Below are 26719 nucleotides of genomic sequence, written 5' to 3'. Positions count from 1 at the left end.
TTATTAAGAAAGCAGGTTTGAGTTTTGATCCGATTAATTTGCAGTTTAATGTTGATACAGAGCAGGTCCCTATTGACGCTACAGTCGGATGATATGAGGACGGGATATGCACTGTTGGGGAGTGTAGGTGAGGCTGAAAATATGATGGAGGACGGAAAGGCCAGACAAATCGTTTAAAATTGCCAGGCGTCCTGATCCGAAACCCCAGAAGCAATGCGGATTTACAAGACAAGCAGAGGTAGATGCAGAGAAAGTTATCTAGACTTTGTTAACATGGGGAGTTTTGCAAGAAATAACATATACAAATAATTCGCTGATATGACCAGTTCAAAAATCCGATGAAAGTTGGAAACTTGCCATAGGTGACAGGGAATTGAATAAAGTTATCCCTTTAACTGCCTCTACTGTAGGCTAAGTTCTGAGACTATGATTAAGCAAAATATTGTAGTAGTACTACTGGATGTACGTAATGGAATATGATCTGTCTTATTGAAAATAGAGTGTCAATATAAAGTTGCTTTCACTTGGAAAGCACAATGGTATACGTTGGACAGTTTTGCCACAAGGATTTCATAATTCCCCATCTATTTTTCATACATTTTTCAGCAAGTGGGCTGAAAGCCTTCTCAGCTCCATAGTGTTTCATTCAGTATGTAGATGATCGACTGTTACAGACAAAGACCTAAAATCAGCATCAGCATTATTTAAACAACTACTGCAAATGTTACAGGACATGGCTTTGAAGGTTTACACTGAAAATGGTCAAATCATGAAGCGGCATTTTAGTTACTTGGGATTGGTCATAGTCCACGGGAGAAGGGGGACACATAATCAGCTTGTGCATGTAGTGGCTAAACTACCTCTCCCCATGGATATGAGGAGACCGAGATCATTCTTCCTTCTGATCGGGTTTTGTACGACCACATAGATGAGTTTTCCACCAAAGCCGACCCACTTATGGAGCTCCTGAAGCACACTGTTCATTGGAATGAAAACTGGAACACAAATAAGGCAATTTTAGATCTCAACACCAGCCTTGCAGAGGCGCCGTCTCTTAAGACCCCAAACAGTTCCGAGTCATGCCATTTAGAGGTCGCTGCCACCAGTAGCATATCAGCAGTGTTACTCTCGGAGACACATGGTCGACTGGAGACGGTGACGTATGCACCTCGAAAGCTTACTCCAGTAAACCAAGGATATACAACACGTGAGTGTCATCCATTAACAGTGTTTAAGACAGTTGAGCATTTCACCTATTATGGCTCTTAACCCACTAACTATTTTACCAGAGATTACTACAACTTAGTTTTTTTTTTAGACGTTGTTAAAGATTGCAACATCCAGTAAAACTGGATCAGTCCGATGAACATTGTTATTAGAGGTTTGCAATGTCATAGCTAACAGCGGTAACATGACAATCATGCTCGCTAACGATTTAACTTATAGGTATGAACCTCATGAGAAAGTTACAGAATGTGGTATATATGTAGAGGACGAGGAAATATTGGAGATCGAGTTACCTAAACCAATGTGTGCACAAGCGGCAGAGCTTGCTGCAGTAGCTTTTGCTGCCAGCCACCCAGGGAGAGATTTCCTTGAAATCATATCCTCAGATAGTATGTACGTTTATAATAGATGACTGAATATTTACTGTCATTGGAAGCTAGGGGACATGCCAGAAGGTGAAAGAAAGCATATGATGTATTGGTACCATGACATTTCTAAGAATCAAGGAGCATTTAAAACTATGGAACAGTTGACAAATCTGTGTTGCTGACAAAAATACAAGGTAATGTAGAACATTGTTTTAAGAATTGTTGCTTTGTACCCCGTATAACCCAGATAAATTGACTACGAACTCACTTTCAAGAACTCTACAACTCATGCTCTCCATATTTATGACTTAGATATTTATATTATTATTAGTTCGGGTTTTTCCTTTTATAATTTCACAAATTGTTGTCTGTGGCATATTGGTTGTTTATCCATCTTTCGCTGTACAGTTCTTCATTGATTCTATTATGATTCTACTTATTTACTGTGAATGCCTGCAAGAAAATTAATCCCAGGGAAGTATACTGTGGCATATATGCATTTGGGTAATAAAATTTGATTTGAACTTTGGCCCTAGAAAACTGAACAAATGTCTACGTTGCAAGTTGTCGCTGGAATAACATTTTATAAATGGTTTTGGTTCTTCGAGCCCTGTGCGTCTTTTATTTAAGGCAAGTAATATTGTTCTCTGTCCAAGCTATTTATCCTAAGTCGAACGCCTGATAACTTGAGAAATGCGTGAGGTCAGCGTATGTGTGTCTATGACAATGGAAGTTTTGTCCGGAACCAGAATCTCGATCCAAAACGTCGATCACCCAGTTACCTTCTGAGATGTTGCCTGTTCGGACAGTGTTTCGAAAATATTTGCTCTGTACAGACGGACCCAAGACCGGATGCTCTGTGCATCAGCGCAGCGTCTAACAACGCAACAGGATGAGGTGGGTAAAGTAAACTCCATTCCCAAACATCTTCTAACTCACTCCTGTAACCAAATCATCGGATAAGATAAAATAAAAATCTGTAGCTCATTGAAAATAATCACGGCTCTAAAGTGTTATAGATGGACAGGCGTTGCTTTCGCAACATCCCGGGATGTTCGAAAGAATTACCCAAAGTCACTTGTATTTCTACATTTCCCTCTTTTCAGATACTTGGTGCTCGATTCCAGGAATCCATTAGCCACCGAAATTAATCATTAACTCAAACTCTTCAGGCTACCAAATGAGTTAGAACTTCTGCATGCAGTGAAGGGGCTTATCACCAATATGCTCTATTTAAAATTGTGAACACAAAACCGGTCAAATGAAAAACACCTGCGGGAGCAATGTTCCATCTAATTTGCGTGCGCAAAAATCTTGTGCTGTGCCATTCTCTTTTTTTTTTTGACAACAACATGTGCACAGTGAATTTTAAAGTGGAAGTAAACCTGAAGTGAGACTAAAGATGATAAGCTACCAAGTCCAGTTTATTGTTCATTGTTTAAAAGAAATAAAGTAAATGCACATAAGAACTTTGATCTCCTCTGGGTTTGACCGTTTCCATTCTCGTTCATCTGCAGCGGTTAACGAAGGAACTTTTACGTATCGCCATATGTGACTTGCTTGCTAAATCACAATTTAAAAAGTCAACTTTCCAAACATCACTCCACTTCTTTCCACTTGCAAACTATCAAGCAATTTTTTCATCGGGACAATACACGCGGTAACTCCAGTTTCTGCATTTTACGGAAATCTTTCTCGCAGCTGCACGTTCCTACCCTCGTGAGCTTCAAGTGTAGCAGTTTCTAATGTTTCGTTAAGCCATTCCGCTTTAAATGAACTAGCAGTTCTTTTACGCCTCACGCCCTTCGCTTCAATTGAATTCGACTCCGGTAAACAATAACTTCTTCAATAAAAACAGTATAAATAAGCCTGCTCTAAAATCTGCAAACAAACCATCGCAAATTCCACGGTGTCAACGCCGTCCGCATCATAAGCGGGAAAAAGAAATGTGATTAGTGTACTTAACGAAGTGGGAGGGGGGTAACAAAATTTCGTGCGCAGTTTAAATTCCTTTGTGCGCTCGTCGCAAAACATGTATATGCTCACACCTTAGAGGGAGTATTGTGCAGCAGTTTTACATAACATACCGTGTAACTTCAATTAATCCTACACGACCCTAACTGTCTTCGGTATGAAAGTAGCGAGAAACGTAAAATATGAACATTAGTAACAATAGAAAATTGGGAGCGGGAGCTAGCATTTCTGACCTTCGGGTCTTCTTTCACACCATGCGATTATGACTGATAAGTAATTTGAATGTCGTATTGCAATTCCTAAACAATAGTCCGAGATCCCGGGAATGTTTTCAACTCCCTCTGTGGCAACTAGATCCCGCCCAATTTCACGGCATTGCCCAATTCAGAAATATTACATTCTCTTCCTTCAAGCAACTTATTGGAATACATTCTAAGTGGGTGCGGTCTAAGCACTGATTCCTGCAATTAATGACTGCCTTCTCTTTATTCCTTGTATAAGATTCCGGTCAGTCACGAAATTCTCAAGATATGCCAGTATATTGCCCCAGTTCCAACTGATTTATTTTTCGACTCTAAACTACGAGGTAGGACTTTATTCATAACTATACGCCTGTAATTTCTCGTCATCTTTCCACCTCCTTTCCTCGGCGATGAGATTACATTTGCGAACGCCAGAATTTTCATCAACAATATAAAATGGAAACGAAACTATTCCGTCCACATCTGCTTACATTAGTATCATGGTTGTTGATTTTTGGGATTTCGGCTCCATTAATTTGTCCAACATTTCTTTGAATGTTAAACAGTGTCTCTCGACAGTCACACCTTTCAATGCAACTGCCCAGTTTGTGTCAATATGATTGTCATTATGTGTTGCGTTGTATGACATTGTCAGTGACCATGATTGTTCATGACAAATTCTACAGAAATTATTTGTTATTGCCTTTTTTTGACCGGTGTCTTTACAAGACGAGTGACCCTCAGCAATTATCAAATACTCTTCAGAGATTGTCTGCCTAGCGTCACTGGTCGCATAACCAGGTGCTGTGAAATGCACCAGCTGCTCATAAATCCATCTACCAGCTACTTGCATGTCTTCACGTGATCCTGATCGGGGTGGGGTGGGGGGGGGGGAGCTAAGCAGTTGCTACACCCTTGCCCAAAGATGATCTGCAAGGTAAAGGAGGGAAGGAATGGCTTACAACTCATTTGTTAAAGATACACCTGCAGCCGCCACCCAAATCTGTTAGCGATGCCATTTCTTATACAATAGGTTCAATCGCTTTCATTTAACACCTGGCAGTGATTCTTTCTGAACATTCGCTCCATTCGTAGCAGAAATGCCTGCCTCCCCCACTCTCAGCTCCTCAACCATGATCTTTCTCACTGTTGCTCTCCTACCCGTTTACCCTCCCACTTTGGTGTCACCCTTAAAATGCCCATATTTCCTGGCTTTCAAATGGTTCAATTTAATATCTGGGGATGTACGCTTCACAGAGATATCCACGGAGCAAGAAACCCGATAGTATAGAATGATAGTGACATCAGAACCCCAAAGTACCCCCCACCTCCCCCACACACAAACGGCAGCGAAAGCACCGACGACACACCCGCCAGAACGCCCTCACCATGCAGTCAATAGCAAATGCCCCAAAGACACCTTTGATCTAAATCCATCATTTCGTGCAATCTTTCAAGGATTTACAACTCCCAAGTTTAACTAAAAGAGAAAAACAGATTTAAGTGTTTAAATTCAAATAAAACGGAAATCTAACATAATTGTTTTCAAAGTGATAGTGTGCACCGCACTTCGGATAGTACACGTGAGCTTTTCTTCTTAACATCTTCAATGTTTGTTATCGTGCAATAATTTATTCGGGTTACAAAATGTTTATCTGCCTGTCTCTTGGCAGAGCATGAGACAGTCTCCTTTGCAATTATCGGCCTCCAACTACTTCCTTCTGAAGTAATATTTGGGCTTGTATCGGTCACATCTGTGGCGAATCTATTGTTTCTCCCGTTTTACCGCACGGTTTACTCTGATGCTTTCTACTATTTGCCTGTCGCGAAGAACTGGTACAATGGAAATATAAGAAAAGTTCAGGCCAACGGTTTCGTGTTCTGGTGTCACTTGGTTATAAGATTGTATGAATAATTAATATACAGTGACGTAATGATAATTTGGACTACTTAAAGAGGCGTTCAGAAGGAACTGAGAACCGAACTTCTGTCGGAAAACAACCCATCTTCTCCTTCAGCATGGCTGAATGGATTCGGTGTCTTGTTGTACTAGTGCTCTGCTTCCAAAGTAAGCATAACGCATAATCTATAATATCGCGACATTTCAATTCGTATGGACGTTTGATAATTCTAAAATTAATTTACATTTTCCCAGATACAGTCGCGGATTTTGTTTTGACTCAGCCCCCGTTGATCTCACTTCTGCGGGGAAAACTGTAAAGGTCACTTGTACCATGTCAGGAGACAACATCGGTAGGCACTACGCGAGCTGGTACTGGCAGAAACCCGACAGCGCCCCTGTGTATGTGTGGCATCAGAGCTATGGCAGAGCTTCCGGTATTCCAGGTCGATTCACCGGCTCCGTAGACTCATAAATTCGCTCTTTAGCTTTTCTGACTTGTCGCCGCGTTTTCCTCCGAGATACTACCGTAGAACGATTTCTTTGCAAATTCTGTTCTGTAGTCTTGATATCTTATTGTGTGAATGGGTTCAACTTTTCAAATTAATGAAAAGAAATGGTTATAAAAACAATGACTCAGATGTCCACATCTTCTGGATTTCATAGACCTCTGAGAGTTTTTATTGGGCTTTCCTTCAGTGTGTATTACTTCGGTCCAAACAGCCATTTCGGAATTAATTGTGGGACTAAAAACTGAAAGATCCAAGTGTAAAGTTTTAACTGGTATTATTTATTCCCATTAAAATACTTCCGTGATATTTAGCCATTCACAATCCCTCATTTACTGCGGCGAATCGCGGCATCTCCGTGAAGAGACAAAGGCACAGTATGTCACTCAAATCCACTGCTTCATCTCCAGCGTTTTACGTGAATAGCTGCGACGACACTTCGGAGTTTTGCCACACGCTTTGCCATATCTCTTTCGGGGTTTGTTATTGGTTCTATGATTCACGCCTTTACGATTTTAACATCCTGGAACATGCCAATAATCTGTTACGATATTAACTATAGCATAATTACATCAGCTTGGATCAGAGTACCACGGGATATACAAAGTATATCTTCTGTAAATTGGAGAGTATTTCATGAAGAAGCGCGGAACTCTCGGGCACAGGCTTGGGTTAACAAAGACGCACACTGGCGGTGTAGCCCGCAGAATACTACTCAATTGCAAGTAATTCAGTCTCAAAATTTTCTTCTTTCCTCCGACTGTTGCTGGAGTAATTGTATTTCGTGATTCACATTTCTTTTTTTTTGTAATTTATTTCTTTATTGAAGTTCATAATCAAACAAACATTTCCATAAGATGTATTTCAGACATTGTACATATATATCATATAATCATATATGTCACAAAACTCCACAAAGTATTTATCTGAGGTATACACTTGTAGAAAAGAGTGGAAAGGAAAAAACAAGCAAAAGTAAAAAAATATGTGCAAGTACTGAGTGATCATTTTTACAACATATTCATTGATTTGTGAGAATAAAATCAGGCCTATGAGGCATTATGTAGTTAAACCATTTTTTCCCAGTATGAATCAATTTGTTCCAGCTTATGATTAACAGATGCTGTTATCTTCTCCATTTTGTAAATTCCCTTTGTAATTTCCATCCATGCATTTAAAGTTGGGCTCTCCTGTAATAACCATTTCCTGGTAAGAGTCTTTTTACCAGCCACTCATTAAATATTTATCTCTTTTCAGCCATTCTTGAGGTATATATCCAATATATATGGTCTTACTCTCGAAGGGTATTTCACATTTAAAGATGTCTTGTAGGGCATCGTGTATCCCCCTCCAATAGTCTTTGAAAACAGGGCAGTCCCAAAAAAAATGATAATGATTTGCATTTTGATTTCCACAATTTCTCCAGGAAACAGTGAAGTTACTATCATAATGGGATTTCTGAGAGGGTGTAATAAAATGTCTTATCATGTTTTTCCATCCAAACTCCCTCCATTTCTGTAAACTGGTACAATTCCATTCATACCTCAATATTATTATCCATTCTTCGTCAGATATAATTATCCCTCCTTCCTTCTCCCATTTTGTTTTAATGGAAGAAGTCGAATGTGTTTTAAGATTTGACAACCCCTTATACATGCTTGAAATGATTCTACTACCGTTATCTGAACTATATGCTTTTCTAAATAGCTCTATCAAGCATGTACTTGCCTTGGTTACAATTTTTAAGTGTCTTATTAACATATTGTCGTATCGGTAAATATCGATAAAAATCTTCTTTTTTCTAATAAGTGTTTCTCTTTAAGCATTTCAAAACTGAACAGTGTTCCTTCTTTCATTATGTTGCAGAGAACTGCTATTCCTTTAGCTGTCCAGTCCTTAAATCTAGCATCCAATATATTTGATGTAAAATCCGAGTCATATGCACACCATTTAAGAATTGCAATATCTCCCTCTAGATTATATTCTTTTATAGTATTTTTCCATATTTTAAGAGTCAATTTCACCCATGGGTTATCAATAGTATTTATGTACCTTTGCAGGTTGTTATCAGCCAAAATTGCTTGTATAGGGATGGGATGTACCCGCTCCTCAATGTTTTTCCATGGAGCGTCATATGATGGGTTGCACCAACATATCACAGCTCTCAACTGTGCTGCAAAATAATAATCTCTAAGAGAAGGTAGGCCCCATCCCCCCTTTACCTTGGCCAATTGCAAAGTTTTGAGACAAGCTCTAGGCCTTTTACCCTGCCAAATATACCTTGATAACATCTTGTTCCATTCATTGAATTGGTTTTGATTAATCTCTGTTGGTAGGGTCTGAAAGAGATATAACAGCCTGGGCAGTATATTCATTTTAATAAACTCAATCCTTGAAATGAGACTGAAAAAAGTAATCACGTTCCATCCTGCCATATCTTCTTTATTTTTTTTATATAAATGCTGATAATTACATTCTGATAATTTTGCCAAATCTTCTGGCATAATGATGCCCAAATTTTTGAAAGACTCTGTTTGCCTTGCCTAGGGATTTCTACTTTCTATTTCTCGTGGTGGGCTATAGTAATATGAAAGTATTTGGGTTTTATCTATGTTGATCTTGTATCCTGATAAGTGACCATATTGTTCAAAGGATTGCATCAATTTAGGTAAAGAGTATGTTGGCTGCCCTAGATAGATCAAAATGTCATCGGCATAACAAGCCAATTTATGCTCTGTCCCTTTAATAGTAATTCCCCTGATATCTTCATTTTGTCTGCTGTATGGAGCTAATGGTTCCAGATATAATGCGAAGAGTAGCGGTAACCATGCACAACCCTGTCTCGTGCCCCTTTCTAGGGTAAGACTATTTGATAAATATCCATTGATTTTAATCCTAGCAGTAGGGTTGTCATATAGTGTCTGTATAGTTTTAATAATTGTGTCTTGGAAACCAAATCTATGTAAAACTCTGTAAAGAACATTCCAGTTAACCGAATCAAATACCTTTTCAGCGTCCACGCTTATCGATTTTTTTTTTTTTTGTATATGATCCATAATGTGAAGTGTCCTTCGTATATTGTCTTGTGTTTGGCGTTGTCGTGTAAACTCTGTCTGATCGTAACGTATCAGAGTGGGTAGAAACTCCTCTAATCGTTTGGCCATGATGGAGGTGAATAACCTATAATCTACATTAAGAACGGATATTGGTCTAAATGACCCACATTCCATTTTATCCTTGCCTTCTTTTGTTATAGCTGAGATGATCGCTTCCTTCCATTTGGCATTTGTGCCTTTTTTAAAGCCCCGTTCAGTGTGGGGAGTAAAATAGGAATTTACTCATTTTTAAATTCTTTGTACCACTCTGCCGTATGCCCATCTGATCCTGGTGACTTGCTTAATTTAAGCCTACTAATTGCAGCTTTTAATTCAACTTCAGTTATGTCAGCAGTCATCGTTCTATTTTATTCTTCGCTTAAAGTGGGTAACTCTAGAGAATTCAAGAAGGTGTCAATTTGGGTTATGCTTCCCCCTGGAACGTTGGAATATAGAGTTTTGTAAAACACTTCAAAAGCTTCTTGAATTTTACTTAGCTTATTTTTTATTATTTTCGTTCTTGGGTCCCTAATTCTATGTATTGTATTTTCTGCTATCTTTTTTTTTATCAGTTTCCACGCCATTATTTTCATAGACGTTGATCCATTTTCATAATGTCTCTGTTTCAGAAACATTAATTTTTTCTTGATTTCTTGCGTAGCCAAACTATTAATTTCATTCCTTTTTTTAAAATTTCCTCTAATGTATGCTATGCCAAATTCAATTTGTGTTTTTTCTCTAGTCCCTTCAGCCTATTTTTTAATTCTTCTAATGTTTTATTCCTTATGTTTTTTTTCTTATATGAAGATATCGCTATAGTTTTCCCTCTTAAGACAGCCTTCATAGTATCCCATAAAATGAGAGGTGAACTCTCTCCATTATCATTAAATTCTAAGTAGAGACCAATTTCTTTTTTAATTTGTTCCTTAAAGTACGGATCATTGAGTAGGCTTGAATTTAGTTTCCAAATAGTATTCTTTGGTTGTAGGTCAAAATCAACAGATAAATAGATAGGTGCATGGTCACTTACATCTATTGTCCCAATTCCACAGGTGTTTATTTTGTCTTTGTCTTTTCCAAATGTTACGAAATAGTCTATTCTTGTATATACAAAATGGGGAGCAGAATAATTAGTGTAATCCCTTCTGTCGGGAAAAAGGTTCATCCATATATCAATTAAATCAACATCCTCAAAAAGTGTATTAACTTTCTTATGTCAGGATTTTGTTTCATAGGTTTTTCTATTGGAAGAGTCTAAGTTTGGTTGTAATTGTAAATTTATGTCTCACCCACATACTACCATAATATCAGTAATTTTCTGAAAGAAACCAATATCACTTCCCAGGGGTGCGTATATATTCAATAGGGTAACTGAATGTCCGTCTATATTCCCCCTTACCAGAATATATCTGCCCTCTTAATCACCCATTTGGAACACTTTTTCAAAATTTAGCTTACTTGAGATGAGAATAGCAAGTCCTCTCCTATGTCCTGATTTATGAGGAGAAAAACAAATTAGCGAAGCCCATTCTTTTTAGTTTTCCATGCACATTAACAATTAAATGAGTTTCCTGTAATATACTACATAGGCTTGTTCTTTTTCATTTTGGATAAAATTCTATTACGTTTGATTGGATTTAATAGCCCGTCGACATTAAAAGAAATGAATCGTCCTTAGCCATCTGTATTTATCTGTCAATGTATCATTGAAATCAGCAGAATAAAACTTAATCGATCTACTCCCTGAAAAAATAAGAACCAAGAAACATAAATAATAACAAAAATGGCGACAAATGTGTGATTCCAAGGCTGAGGTCTCTGGTAGATGACCATGTGTTGAGCTAGAGGAAATGTCTAGCTGTGGGGGATAACACCCCCCCCCCCACCTATCAGTTGATAGCCCCCATTGTAGTATTCATAAAAGTCAGTGAACAAATCCATTACACAGAAAAGATATCCCAATGTACTCCTCATATATATATATATATATATATATATATATATATATATACAACCACACGTATATGTACACACACCCGTGACTCACATTTCATGATAATTTTTGTATTGAACTTAATCACTGCAAGGCAAAGCTATGGTCGGCCGGTCGTTCATCGGAACGGTGACATGTCTTTAAAGTAAACAGGAAACCTGATACCGTTGAAACCTGTACCTCATATTCTACCTCGGCATTAGAACCATTCGCTTAACCCCTGATATCCAAGTCCACGACAGAACAAAAGAAATTAAGAGTAATATTATTTTGTTCGTTTTTCAAAGCAAAACTACTCCATGTTTATCAATGTGTGTGTGAATGTGTGAAGCGATAGAAGATTCAGACGAGCTCTCTTCAGCAATCTCGATGTACTGTTTTTAAATTTCGAATAAACATCAGCATGTTTTTTAGGAAATTAAGCACTCACATTGATGGATTTCTCGACTTTGACGATCTCAGTGGAATCAGCAGTTCTGAGTTGCAGTTACTATTACGATGCGGGAAGCAATGCAGCCAAATAGGGGGGGGGGGGGGGGGGGGGTTCTGTCAGCGATTGTCCAGAAGCCTCTTCAATCGGATTTTGTTTTGCCATTTCATCGAAATTTGTTATTTTATTGCTTTGAATTTTGTTGTTATTTAAGCATCCTCATATTTCCTTTCCAGCTAGTCCTAATGTTCATGGTGTACATTGGCTTTGATGCTTTTGTTGAAGATTGAAATGTATTAATGAAATTCAATTGTGCCCGGGTTCTCATGCGTTCTGACTTTTACGGTTGTAAAATCGCTGAAAGAAGACAGTTTGATTCCAATTTATATCAATTAATTTTTTATTTCTTTTTTCTATTTACTTCGTTCTATTTACAAGTCCGCGAAAACCCGGCGTATCCGTCCTCCGACCGTCTGCGGAAGAAATTCGGGGACTGGGCACCGCCACCCTGGTGTGTTTAGTGAGCGAGTTTAATCCGGCCTCTGTGACTATCGAGTGGACTGTGGATGGCAGTACGAGAAGGAATGGCGTTGAAACCAGCCGGATCCAGCAGGACGCCGACAACACGTTCAGTGCGAGCAGTTACCTGACACTGCCAGCCTCAGACTGGAACTCACACGAGCTTTACTCCTGCGTGGTTAAACACGAGTCTCAGGCAACCCCATTTCAAACAAACATCGCGCGATCCAGCTGTATGTAATACAAAATATTTAGAGGCTGTTTCTTTAAAATAAAACAAATGAATTTCATGTACAGATATTAAGTTTTAGATTGTAACTGACACATTTTTTAATCGGGAGAAAATAAACATTGCGTCCTGCTGGACATTCTTAAATTGCATTAGTTGTGAAATTAACTTCATCAATGTAATATTATCCCAAAGTAACTAAAATCTACACGATCTACGGTGGCGTTTTTGCCTAGTTCAATATGTTGGACAAGATCATCAGTTTTTAAAAGATTGCATAGATAATGAAGATGATGAAATGATGAAATAAAATAGACAACGTTGCTTTAACGTTGTGCTAGTTATTGGTAGATTTTCCTCCTGAATAAACCATTATCACTATGGCTATATCAGGACAAGTGGTGTAATTACTTGTCAGCGAAATTTACATACATAGTAAAAGAAATCCTGATACTGCCTTTATTTAAACATCGTAGGCATATTCGATTTCCAAGTTTAGCATTGTATTCTACATGGAAATGGTTTTTCTGCAGCTGGTCGTATTCAGGGAGACAAGGGCTTGTGTACCCTGTGTCAGCAGCGGTGCACAGCAAAGTAGCACTTTAATAAGTGCAAATTAATGACATTTTACTCAAGTGTGCTTCAGAACTACAGGTATCGTTCGAGGTGATTTCAGCTTACGATACCTAACAAGCATTGCAAATGGTAGTCCAAAGCATTTCTAGTAAATACAGTCTGACGGTGGTTGATTATCTAAAGCTATTTCGAACTTCAAAACAGTGAAGCGCCGAGGACAGCCCACCGACATTTGTACATTAGTTTGTAGAATATCTATAATGATAGCTTTCTGTATGAAATGTAGAACACCGAGGCCATAGTATAGAGGTCGAGGAAACGGTATCCTAAACATAGGATAAATATGTCCAATAAATAACGTAAAAGATATGGTTCAGTCGAATGAGAATACGGATTGTAGTCACGTCTGTCTAATTGGTCATACAAGATCCTTTATTTCAATAAGAAAAGAATAGCAAGCGCAAGTTTGAAACTAAGCATTGAAATTCATACATGGGTTATTGAAACAGGGACATTAATATCACGTATTCTTCATCAGTCACTCTGGACTGAGACCGTTGGACTTCCCTTCTCTGAATATGGAAGGCCTAAGGAGTTCCCTGTAACTTTACAGCTGCACAGACCAACCATTGCTCTGAGCGGGACATTAAAGTTTGAAAGCATTCATTCAACATTTCTGATCCTTTTCTGTCATTCAAATACGTTTAAAATCCTTAAAATATATTTAACAATTACTAAAGCGCATAGTAATTAAATACTTAAACGATTTAAAACGTAAAAAATACACACGATTGGATAAAATGTAAGGATACCACCGCTTCATTTTTTTCGAACATCTTCACAATCCGCATTGAAGCAAATTACCTCTGGAATTTCTGCGTCTGGTCCGAAGGCAAAGTGAAAGAGTGCAGTAATTTCCACTCCATTGCTGAATACTTGGAGAGTCGGGAAGTGTAAAAGAATGGGAATGCAGATGGGTTGAATTCATCCAGTAGCAATATCGAGAAATGTTGACATTTCCATTTACAAATGACAGCCGATCCTAGGTTGGATGACAGGAATATTTTTATTAACAATACATTTCACCCGTGGATCAGCTCACATATTTAGCTGCCCGCATAATGGAGAGGTGGTGTATACAGAGAAATATGTGAATGATCGCAGTTAGTATTATTGAAAGAAGTATACAGAAACGTTAACCATAGCACAGGCCTTTTGGCAAACGTTGTTGTGCTCACCTTTTAACCTAATCCAAGAACAATTTAACCATTCCCTCCTACATAGCCCTACATTTTTCTTCCATCCATTGGCCTAAGAATTTCTTAAATCTCCCTAATACATTTGACTCTACCACCACACCTGGCAAGGCATTCCACCAACACACCGCTGTGTGTAAAGAATTTACCTCTGACATCCCTCTGTATTTTCGTCCAATCACGTTAAAAGTATGTCCTTTCGAAAATAGCATTGTCGCCCTAGGGAAAAGGCGCTGGCTATCCATTCTATCTACTCCTCTAACCTTCTGCATCCCTGTCACGTCGTCTTTCAACCGTCTTCATTCCAAAGCTTCCATTCTCCTTCCTATAATGACCAGAATCAGACACCATAATGCAGGTGTGGTCTAACCAGAATTTTATGGAAATAGAACATTAGCTGTCGGCCCTTGAACTCCATCCCTGACTAATGAATGCTACATGCCTTCTAAACAACCTTATTGAGATGCGCGGCAATTTTTGAGGGATCTATGCGCGTGGACCCCAAGATCCATTTATCCTTTACACTGCTAAAAATCTTCCCTTTAACCTTTTACTCTGCCTTCGATTTCACTCTTCCAAAATCCATTACTTCACATTTTACCCCATTGAAAACCATCTGACACTTAACAGCCCAGCTACGCATCCCATCAACGTCCCGTTGTAAACTACTACAATCTTATCCACAACACCAACAGCCTTCTGCCATCTGTCCCCTCGACCTGTACATAGACCACATTCTTCAATACCCCTCCCACACATAATCTTTTAATTTTTAAAACTTCTTTTAAATATTGAAATCGAACTACATGCACTATTTCCACTGGCCACTCGTTCCACACTCTCACTATTCTCCGAGTGATGAAGTTCCCCCTCATGTTCCCCTTAAACATTTCACCTTTCGCCCTCAGCCCATGCCCTATAATTCTAGTCACACCCAACCCGAGTGTGAAAAGCTTGCTTACATTTACTCTATCTATTCCTCACATCATTTTCGATATCTTTGTTCAGTCTCCCCTCATTCTCCTATGCTCCAAGGAAGAAAGTGCTAACCTCTTCAACCTTTCCACGTGACTTACGTCCTCAGGTCGGGAAATCAACATTATAAATTTCCATGTACTCTTTCAATTTTGTTAACATCTTTGCTGAAGGTAGGGAAGTGTCCAGAGCAGCACACAATATAGGAACGCCTTACTAACATCCATGTACATCATATACACCGCTCTACTTTTATCAATTTCTTTAGTCACTTTCTCGAAAAAGTCAATCAGGTACATGTACTGCCCCTCAAAAACCTGTGCTGTATGTAATCAGACAATGCTTCTCCAAATGCTTATAAATCCTGCCTTTAAGAATCACTTCCGCAGTTTGACCACCACTGACATGCAGCTCCAGTCTATAATTCCCAGGATTATCCCTAATCCTTTTCTTCAACAAAGTAATAACATTTGAGACCCTCCAATCTTCTGCTACTCCTCCTGTGTCTAATCACCAAGAGGGAACATTCTCTTCCCTCGCTTCCCGTAGTAACCAGGGTGTACCTCATTCGGCCTGGGAGCCTTATGTCTTTTTTCAAAAGCTCGAGAATATCCTCTTCCCTAACGTCACATGTTCTAGCATGTCAGCCTGTTTTATGCTGTCCACACACGTCAAGGTCGCTCTCAGTGGTGAATACTGAAGAAAACTATTCATTACGGAACTCCCCTACCTCCTCCGATTCCAAGCACATGGTTCCTCTTCTTTTAATCACTCTAGTCATCCTTCTGTTCTTCACCTAAATGTAGAACGTCTTGGGGTTTTCCTTAATCATACTCGCCAAGCTCTTCTTATTCCCCCTTCTAGCTCACCTAAATTCATTATTCATCTCCTTCCTGGCTACTTCGTAGCCCTCAAGAGTTCTGTCTGATTATTGCTTCATAAAACTTTAGTGAACTTTTATTATTCTCTTGGTGGGATGCTTCATATCTCAAGTCAACCATGCTTCCTTCTCCCTACCATCTATGTTCAATTGGGAGGACCCTACCCAGAACTCCATTAGTGTTCCCTACACAACTTCCACATTTCTTTGTTCCTTTCCCTGATTACATTAATTCTCAATTTCTGCGCACAAACTCATGTCTAATAGCAACCTCTCCTTCCAAACCATCTGCTCTTATCCTCTCCAAGGCTATGGTAAATTAGGGAGTTGTGATCACCCACGAGCAATCTGACACCTGGCCTGTTCCACTGGCTAGCACTAGATCCCGCAAGGACTCTCTTCTTGTTGGCCTGTCTACATACTCAAGAATCCTTCTTGAACAGACCTAACAGATTCTGCCGTCTAAATCTTTTGCATGTAAGCTGTGCCAATCATTATTAAGGAAGTGCATGTTTTTGCAGCTTTCCAAAATCGACCTGCCGACCTACTCTTCGATGATCCTGTTGGGGGATGTACGCTTTAGAATACTCCCAATAGAGTGACTGCAACCCCTTCTATTTCTGAATTCCACCCACAATGACTCAATAAATGATCTCTCCATGACTTCCTCACTTTCTGTAGCTGCGATACTCTCCCTCATTGGCAATACCACTCCTCCATCTCCTTTACCTCCCTCCTTGACCATTTTCGAAATATCTAAACCTGGGAACATCCAGCAGCTTTTCCTGCCTTTGTGACATCCATATTTTGGATTATACTTTGGATCGGGAATGAGATCGGTTCCTCCAAGAATAAAAAGGCAAATACATGTTATCGTCGTTTTTTACCTCATAGCTTTCCAATATCTTTGTTTTTGAGCAACGCATTCACACGTGACAGACGGGTGCGCTCTATTTGGTTCATAGAGACACAGGCCGTAGTTTGACTAAGAGTCTTGGAATGTGCAGTATTTCTACGTTTTAGCAGACGAGGATTCTCCTGTTGTAACTTCTTCAGACTTGTCATTTCCGTGCACTCCTGCACTGAAACATTGATAAGAGTCATATCAATGGCTAACTTGGAAAATAAACCTCTACGGTATAGGTGTACTGTCTTCCCTGATCAGGATTGCTATTTATAACTTGATCACGTTGGTTAATTGTTAGTTCACAGCTGATGTTGATAAATCTTTTCAGCGTTGTTAAGCCATTACCTGTCTTCATCAGATCAGCCATTATATAATCGCTTGTATATTCATTCATTCGTTGAAAGCACTTGTTAGAAGTCGAAGGAATTTCAATCAATATTTCAATATGCCTTGAGCGAGGGCAGAATAATAGGTGATAATATGTTGGCGTGGATAGAAAATTGATTGAATGACAAAACACGAAATGCAGACATAAATGTCCGAGTCTCTGGAATGATAAATCTCAGAATCTGTGAAACTATTCAGGTCCTTCCACTTCGCTGATGACAAAAGGCAAATAAGTAATTACATTGTGAAGAAAAAGTCAAAAGGCTAGGGAGGGATATTGATTATGTAAGCGGGTGAGCTAAAACCTGGCAAAGCAAAAAGAGGAAAATACAAAGTGACTGAGCTGGCATGAAAAATGCATCAACAGCATATTTTCGAGACTTTTGCAAATTTTAACCTTCCAAGTTGAAGAGGGGCAGTAAAGGGGGTAGAGGGGTACTATCATGATAGTAAAATCATTCACAAAATGCTATTATTCAGGTTCAAGTAACTAAAAAGGCTGGGAACATGTTAAGGGAATTAAGTACAAAATTTGGGGGTGTTATGCTTCATGTGACAGTGCAATAAAGAACCAAATGTGGGCTGTGTACTGCATTAGTCTTACTTAAGAAATTATGTAAATATGTTGGAAGTTCAGAGGAAGCTTACAAGAACGACTTCACTGGTGGTTCGTTATCCTAGGAGAAACTATTGTATAGGCTCTACTTCTCTCTTCTGGAGATCATCAGTGTTACGGGACGTGACTAAAATCTAGTAGTCCTTAATAACAATATGTATGCTTCATAAACCTTGTAGCCCGAAGCTCTACGGCTCGAAGGGCTCATGACAATACCTCCCTCTATAAGTCCGGCACATGACGATTTGGGGAACCCGAGAGTAACACGCCTGAACACGAGACAGACAGACCTGGGAATCCGAGACAGGCGGTTCATCTCCCAACAAGGTTGGTCGTCTCGAGAAAGTCCTGATAAACTGGAGACAGACCTGAGGAACTCGAGATAGTCCTGGGGAACCCGTGACAGGGCTGGTCATTTCGGGATAGACATTGAATAAATTTGGAAAGCATGAAATAAATCTAGGGTATTTGGAATAAAACTCGGAAAATGTCAATCGTCCTCGGAAGCCTGGAGAGCCATGGGAGACCTAGAAACCCTTGACGAAACTGAAATTCTTGATAAAAGCCTTTAACGTGGTCTAGGGAAGCTCTAAACGTGGGCTCAGAACTTAGTCTCCGGAAACTCGGAATGAAGGCTCGAGACTCTCGGAAGCCGACGGAAGTCCGGACACCACTTTTCAAGTTCCGCTGGCCTCTTATATCGTTGCGTTTTTTTTTAGTCACCGTGCAGACTGAACGCGAGTGCGGAGAAAAGACAGGCTTCCATATGGAGTCAGTGACCTGGGTTTATTCACAAGAGTTCCAACTAACCATCGGCGGCTCGGCAGAGCGGCGCCGAGAGTAGTAACATTCTCAAAGCTAGGGCCAGCAAAAGTGATAATCGGAAGACTGCTTAAATAAGCACAGTACGCGTCTCGTTAAGAGAACAATTCACAAATAATGTTTAGAAAATTTGGAACGCCACGCTCAAAGGTTTCCTGCACAGGCGTGTGGCCTAGTGGATAAGGCATCGGTCTAGTGATCTGAAGGTCACTGATTCGAGCCTCAGCTCCTTGAGCAAGGCACTTAACAACACATTGTTCTGCGACGACACCGGTGTCAAGCTGCTTGGATCCTACTGCCCTTCCGTTGGACAACAAGGCTTGCAGCTTGGGCAACTGCCGGTCTCCCATATAGCCCTACCCAGGCCTGCGCCCTGGAAACCTTCCAAGGTGAAAATCCATGGTCTCAAGAGACTAACGGATGCCTATTAAAGTATGCACCATCATTCGACAATTTTAAACTGAGCATTCATCTTCCCTTCTCGCTCTGCCATTAGTCTCATTATGTCAATGTTACCTTAAATGGAATCTGCCCTTGCTTTTCTTTTGTGTTTTCTTTTCTCGGGAAAGTAAGGACATCTTCATTTTTCTTTAATTAAAACGGGCAATATAATAACATACAATGCAAATAATTTTCCGCACTTCACTGAGAATCAATTAGAGTTCCCAGAGTTCTCCCAGAACCCTCCTAGAGTTCGCTAATGCTGACCAGTGCTTCCAATTTGATATATAAATATCCAAGGAAAGAATAAAGAATAAATGATAAATGGAGCTTTCTTAACGAATAGCGAAAATAGAGAGGCGTCCAGTCACCATGCCAGTGGAAGTGCAATGAAAGTTGATCAGATGGCAGAGTGAATAGATGAGAGGTGAAATTAGTAGCTTACAGTGTGGCAATCATAGAAGTCTGAAAGAACTCTACGGCATCAGCAGCTGCTTTGAGCATCTTACGGACTTGTACCCCAAGATCCCTATGATACTCCACACTGCTAAGAGTTTTAACATTAATACTATATTCTGCCATCATATTTGACATACCAAAATGAACCACTTCACACTTATCTGGGTTGAATTCAATCTGCCACTTCTCAACCCAGTTTTTCATCCTATCAGTGTCCAGCCAATAGCCCTCCACACTATCCACAGCACCTCCAACCTTTGTGTCATCAGCAAACTTACTGAGCCATCCCTCCACTTCCTTATCCAGGTTATTTATAAAAATATGGGTCCCAGAACAGATCCCTGAGGCACCCCACTGGTGACCGACCTCCGTGCAGAATATGACTCGTCTACAACCACTCTTTGCCTTCTGTGGTGAAGCCAGTTCTGGATCCACAAAGCAAAACCCCCTTGGATCACATACATCTTTATTTTCTCAATTAGCCTTGCACGGGTTACCTTAACAAATGCTTTGCTGAAATCCATATACACTACATCTACTGCTCTTCCTTCATCAATCAGCTTAGTAACATCCTCAAAAAATTTAATCATGCTCGAAAGGTACGACCTGCTCTTGACAAAACCATGCTGACTATTCCTAATCATATTATGCCTCTCCAAATGTTTATAAATCCTGCCTCACAGGATCTTCTCCATCACTTATCACCACTGAGGTAAGACTCACTGGTCTATAATTTTCTGGGCTATCTCTACTCCTTTTCTTGAATAAAGGAACAATATTCGTAACCCTCCAGTCCTCCGGAAACTCTCTCGTCCTCGTTGAAGATGCAAACATCATTGCCAGAGGCTCAGCATTCTCCTCCCTTCCCTCCCACAGTAGACTGGGGTACATCTCATCCGGTCCCGGCGACTTATACAACTTGATGTTTTCCAAAAGCTCCAGCACATCCTCTTTCTTAATATCTAGATCCTCAAACTTTTCAGTCCGCTAACAGTCATCACTACAATCACCAAGATCTGGAGATACTCCTTCCATAACCTCGGAGTAGACAAATACTTGGTTGATTGCGGTAGCTAAACGATGCTCTGCTTGTCAATCCACGGTACCAAAGCCTGCAACCATTTCAAGTACATATTTTTTCCAAACTACTACTGAAACGGGTCTGATTACAGATATTTTAAGTCTTTTCTATCCAGAACAATTTGACCATATCTATTTTTGGTTCTGTTTCGTACAAGGACTGTCACAAGAAGCGCCAACAAGAGTAATGTATCACAAGTTTCTGAATCGCGTAAAATACCCTACAATTCAACAGAGGAAGTGAGTTGAATCGCTAAGGTCGGGTTTCTGTGATGTAGGGATCACAAGAGGCACAAAGGAGCTATATAATTGTAATTCCGTTTTTCAGACAGCTGGAACTGCTCCAAACCTGCCTTCTAATCACATCCTGAACTTCTGACAGGATGTTACGAAGTTACCTCCTCCTATTGGTTGTATTAATTGGCTACCATGTGGCAAGCCTCCAAGTCGTTGACCTGTTACCTTGTAACCTCTGTCCATACCAGTAATGCTCAACCTACATTCTTTCATAGGTTTAATTGGACCTCGCCGCACAATATCCAAGCCTTCCCTTAAAACGCTAAAGAGCAAGAATTAGTGGTCACTTTATTAGGTACGCCTGCAGATCGGTTCCTTAATGCAAATATCTAATCAGTCAGTCATATAGCAGCAGCTTAATGAACATGCAGACAAGAGCAACAGGTGTTGTTCGGACCAAACATCCGAATGTGGAAGAAAACTGATCTAAATTATTTTGGGCGTGGAATTAGTGTTTGTGCCAGACGGGGTGGCTTGAGTATCTTAGAAATTGCGGGTCTCTGCGATTTTCTCGCAATAAAGTGCCTCGGGTGAGATTATGTTCGTGGTCTTCTGCTGCTACAGCCTATCCATTTCGAGGTTCGACTTCTTGTGCGTTCAGAGATGCTCTTCTGCACAGAACTGGTGTAACGTGTGGCTACTTGAGCTACTGTCGCCTTCCTGTCAGCTACATGCAGTTTGGCCATTCTCCTTTGAGCTCGCTCATCAATATTTTTTTATGTTTGCTTTAGTATCATTCTCTTAAACTCGAATGGAATGCCCACTGACTGTATATGAAAGAGCACAGGACATTTCACAGAAAGCAGCTAGCTGAAGGCACAAGTACAAGTAAATATGAATCGACCGACAGATATTACATGGACGGGCAGATATTACAGAGGCTTGCCTTCTGGACTATTTGGATTGGGACGAGAACGTTAAAGATAACGTCACATTCAGGAAGGACAGGAAGATGAGAAAATGCACAAGGATTCGTTGATAATTAATGTTGAACACAAAGAAATGAAGATGGATGGCCAATTTTCAGGGCACGGAGAGGAAGAGGTGGTTTGAAAAATAATAAAGCAAAATTCTCCTGTGATAGCTGAAACTTGGCACGATATTAGGGCAACTTGCATCCGACAAAACAAAGGCTGTTTACCATAATTGCATGTTCATGATTATTTGGAATTATACTTCAAGCTAAACTAATGGGCCAAAATCTGTGAGGTGCTCCTTAATTATTTTGGAATATTTTAGAATAACGTCTTCTAGCACCACCCAAAGGACACTAAGAAGGAATTGGAGGCGGAGATTCCATTGGAATCAGCCGCAAATTTATGAATAGGAGTATCGGGCGGGAAAGCCGAGGGGCCGACTTCGTATCCTAAGTGTGACGTGTCAGAAGGATATTACTGAACAAACAGGTTTTATTTTCATGAAGATCCATTTGATTCCTGGCCCCAGTCACCCTCAATGCCATGTGATTCCATACTTGCATCAAGAGAAGTGACAATTCAAAATTGCAAATGATCTCCATATTCAAGTGTGTACAGTGCAGCACATAGTTATTGTCACATTATATTGGTTCGACATTTACGCCAGTAGGTGGAAATGTTGCATCACTTGATACCCATACTTGCTTGTGAGAAAGAAGGAACCGAGCCCTGAACGCATAAAATAGCAGCGATTTCCCAAAATGGGTTCATTGGAGTCATTACTCCAGAATGAACGTTACCTTTTTCAAACTGATATCATGGTAATATATCGGGAAATATTACCGAGAGAACACGGGGGATAACTGCTGCAACAGACATTTGGCGCCAGAGTTTATATAGTTTATTGCTGTTTAATGCCGAACATTAGACAGGACATGCTAATGCAGTCCTTCACTGCTCTCTGTGTTTTAAATAAAATTTACATAGAAACATGGAAACATAGAAAACCTACAGCGTAATACAGGCCCTTCGGCTCACAAATCAGTACCGAACATGTCCCTACCTTAGAAATTACTAGTATTACCAAAAGCCTCTATTTTACTAAGCTCCATGTACCTATCTAAAAGCCTCTTAAAAGACCTTAACGTATACGCCTCCACCACCGTTGCAGGCAGCCCATTCCACGTACTCACCACTCTCTGAGTAAAAATTTACCACTGACATCTCCTCTGTACCTACCCCCCAGCACATTAAACCTGTGTCCTCTTGTGGCAACCATTTCAGCCTGGGAAAAAGCCTCTGACTACCCACATGATCAATGCCTCTCATCATCTTGTACACCTCTATCAGGTCAGCTCTCATCCTCCTTCGCTCCAAGGAGAAAAGGCCGAGTCCACTCAACCTATTCTCATAAGGCATGATCCCCAACACAGGCAAAATCCTTGTAAATCTCCTCTGCACCCTTTCTATGGTTTCTACATCCTTCCTATAGTGATGCGACCAGAACTGAGCACAGTACTCCAAGTGGGGTCTGAGCAGTGTCCAATATAGCTGCAATATTACCCCTCGGCTCCTAAATACAATTCCACGATTGATGAAGGCCAATACACCATATGCCTTCTTAACCACAGAGTCAACCTGCGCAGCTGCGCAGTCCTGGGCACTGGGACCACAAGATGCCTCTGATCCTCCATACTGCCAAGAGTCTTACCATTAATACTATATTCTACCATCATATTTGACATACCAAAATGAGGCACCTCACACTTATCTGGGTTGAACTCCATCTGCCACTTTTCAGCCCAGTTTTACATCCTATCAATGTCCCGCTGTAACCTCGGACAGCCCTCCACACTATCCACAACACCTACAACCTCTGTGTCATCAGCAAAGTTACTAACCCATCCCTCCACTTCCTCATCCAGGTCATTTATAAAAATCACGAAGAGTAAGGGTCCAGAACAGATCCTTGAGGCACTCCACTGGTGACCGAACTCCGAGCAGGATATGACCCATCTACAACAACTCTTTGCCTACTGTGGGCAAGCCAGTTCTGGATCTACAAAGCAATGTCCCTCTGGATCCCATGCCTCCTTATTTTCTCAATAAGCCTTGCATGGAATACCTTATAAAATGCCTTGCTGAAATCCATATACACTACATCTACTGCTCTACCTTCATCAATGTGTTCAGTCACATCCTCAAAAAACTAAGTCAGGCTCGTAAGGCACGACTTGCCCTTTACAAAGACATGCTGGCTACTTCTACTCATTTTATACCTCTCTAAATGTTCATAAATCCTGTCTGTCAGGACCTTCTCCATCAACGTACCAACCACTGATGTAAGACTCACTGGTCTATAACTTCCTCGGCTATCTCTACTTCCTTTCTTGAATAATTCGCAATCGTAGTCATCCGCAACCCTCCAATCCTCGAGAACCCCATTGATAATACAAAGATCAGCGCCAGAGGTTCAGCAATCTTTTCCCTCCCCTCCCAATTTATCATGGGGTACATTTCGTCCAGCCCCGGCGACGTATCCAACTTCATGCTTTCCGTAAGCTCCAGCACATCCTCTTTCTTAATATCTACATGCTCAAGCTTTTCAGTCTGCTGCAAGTCATCACTACAATCACTAAGATTTTTTTCCATAGTGAATACTGAAGTAAAGTATTCATTAATTACCTCTGCTATTTCCTCCAGTTCCATACACACGTTCCCACTGTCACATTTGATTAGTCCTATTCTTTCACGTCTTATCCTCTTGCTCTTCACATACCTGTAGAATGCCTTGGGGTTTTCCTTAATTCTGTCCGCCAAGACCTTCTCAAGGCCCCTACTGGCTCTCTTAATTTCCTTCTTAATCTCCTTTCTAGTAGCCTTGTGATCTTCTAGAGCTCTAACATTAACTAGCTCTCTGGACCTCTGGTAAGCTTTTCTTTTCTTCTTGACTAGATTTATTACAGCCTTTGTACACAAGGGTTCCTGTACCCAACCATAACTTCCCTGACTGATTGGAACGTACCTATACAGAGCTCTACACAAATAACTTCTGAACATTTCTTCCGTACTTTTCCCTGAGAACATCTGTTTCCAAATTAAGTCTCCAATTTCCTGCCTGATAGCCTCATAATTCCCCTTACTCCACTTAAACGCTTTTCTAACTTGTCTGTTCCTATCTCTCTCCAATGCTATTGAAAAGGAGATAGAATTATGATCACTATCTCCAAAATGCTCTCCCACTCAGAGATCTGACACCTGACCAGGTTCATTTCCCAATACCAAATCAAGTACAGCCTCTCTTCTTGTAGGCTTACCTACATACTGTGTCAGGTAACCTTCCTGAACACACCTAACGAACTTTACCCCTTCTAAACCCCTCGCTCTAGGGAGATGTCAATCGATATTTGGGAAATTAAAATCTCCCATCACGACAACTCTGTTATTATTACACCTTTCCAGGATCTGTTTCCCTATCTGCTCCTGGATATCCCTGTTACTATTAGGCGGCCTATAAAAACACCCAGTAAGGTTATTGGCCCCTTCCTGTTCCTAACCTCCACCCACAGAGACTCCGTAGACAATCCCTCCATGGCGCCCACCTTTTCTGCAGCTGTGACACTATCTCTGATCAACAGTAGGACACCCCCACCTCTTTTGCCTCGCTCCCTGTTCTTTCTGAAACATCTAAAGCCTAGCACTCGAAATAACCATTCCTGTCCCTGAGACATCCAAGTCTCTGTAATGGCCACCACATCATATCTCCAAGTACTGATCCACGCCCTAAGCTCATGCGCTTTGTTCACAACACTCCTTGCATTAAAATAGACACATCTCAAGCCTTCGGTCTGAACGCGTCACCTGTCTATCCTCCCTCTCACACTGTCTACAAGCTTTCTCTATTTGTGAGACAACCTCCTCTTCCCCAGCCTCTGCAGTTCGGTTCCCACCCCCCAACAACTCTAGTTTAAACTCTCCACAGTAGCCTTAGCAAACCTCCCGGCCAGGACACGTCTCAACTTCATTTAAAAAACCATCACAAGCACTTCAGCTCATCCGTGCAAACAACACTTTAAATGGATTGTGGCAATTAATCATCAAGGCGTTTTACATTGACGTTAAAAGCGTATAACATGTAAGACGGGAAAGATTTTGCCCGAGCAGTTTAACACAATATTCTGTGGATTATATTGATGATAGTTTTCAATTCAGAGACGAGGGCGCAGCATAGCAGAAACGAGGATGATTTTCCGAGTTATATTTGGTAAATAACAAGTGGATACGCCTCAGAGACTCGACTCAAATTCCTTCTCAGCTTTCCTTATAACATTTCTGTATTCTCGCAATAATTAATTCGTTGTAAGTTAGTGTTTCTCTTCACCTGTTGTCTATTAATCACTTCGTATTTCTGGTCAGGTGCAGCCCTACTCCCCTGAGCTATATCTGCCAATGGCAACCTCAAGCCCACAATACCTCAGCCACTGCTTCCAATTTTGATATACTGTTAGCTTATAAGTCCCCTGTGCATTTGCACAGCGGAGTTTGGAGCTGTGTGGAACTGTGCAAATGTCAGTGACAGTGAACATGTGAATCGGTCATAAATTGGAAAATTTTCAAATT

This window comes from Hemitrygon akajei, chromosome 9 (genome assembly GCF_048418815.1).
Source record: "Hemitrygon akajei chromosome 9, sHemAka1.3, whole genome shotgun sequence".
Classification (NCBI taxonomy): domain Eukaryota; kingdom Metazoa; phylum Chordata; class Chondrichthyes; order Myliobatiformes; family Dasyatidae; genus Hemitrygon; species Hemitrygon akajei.
Note: the sequence above shows the minus strand (reverse complement) of the source record.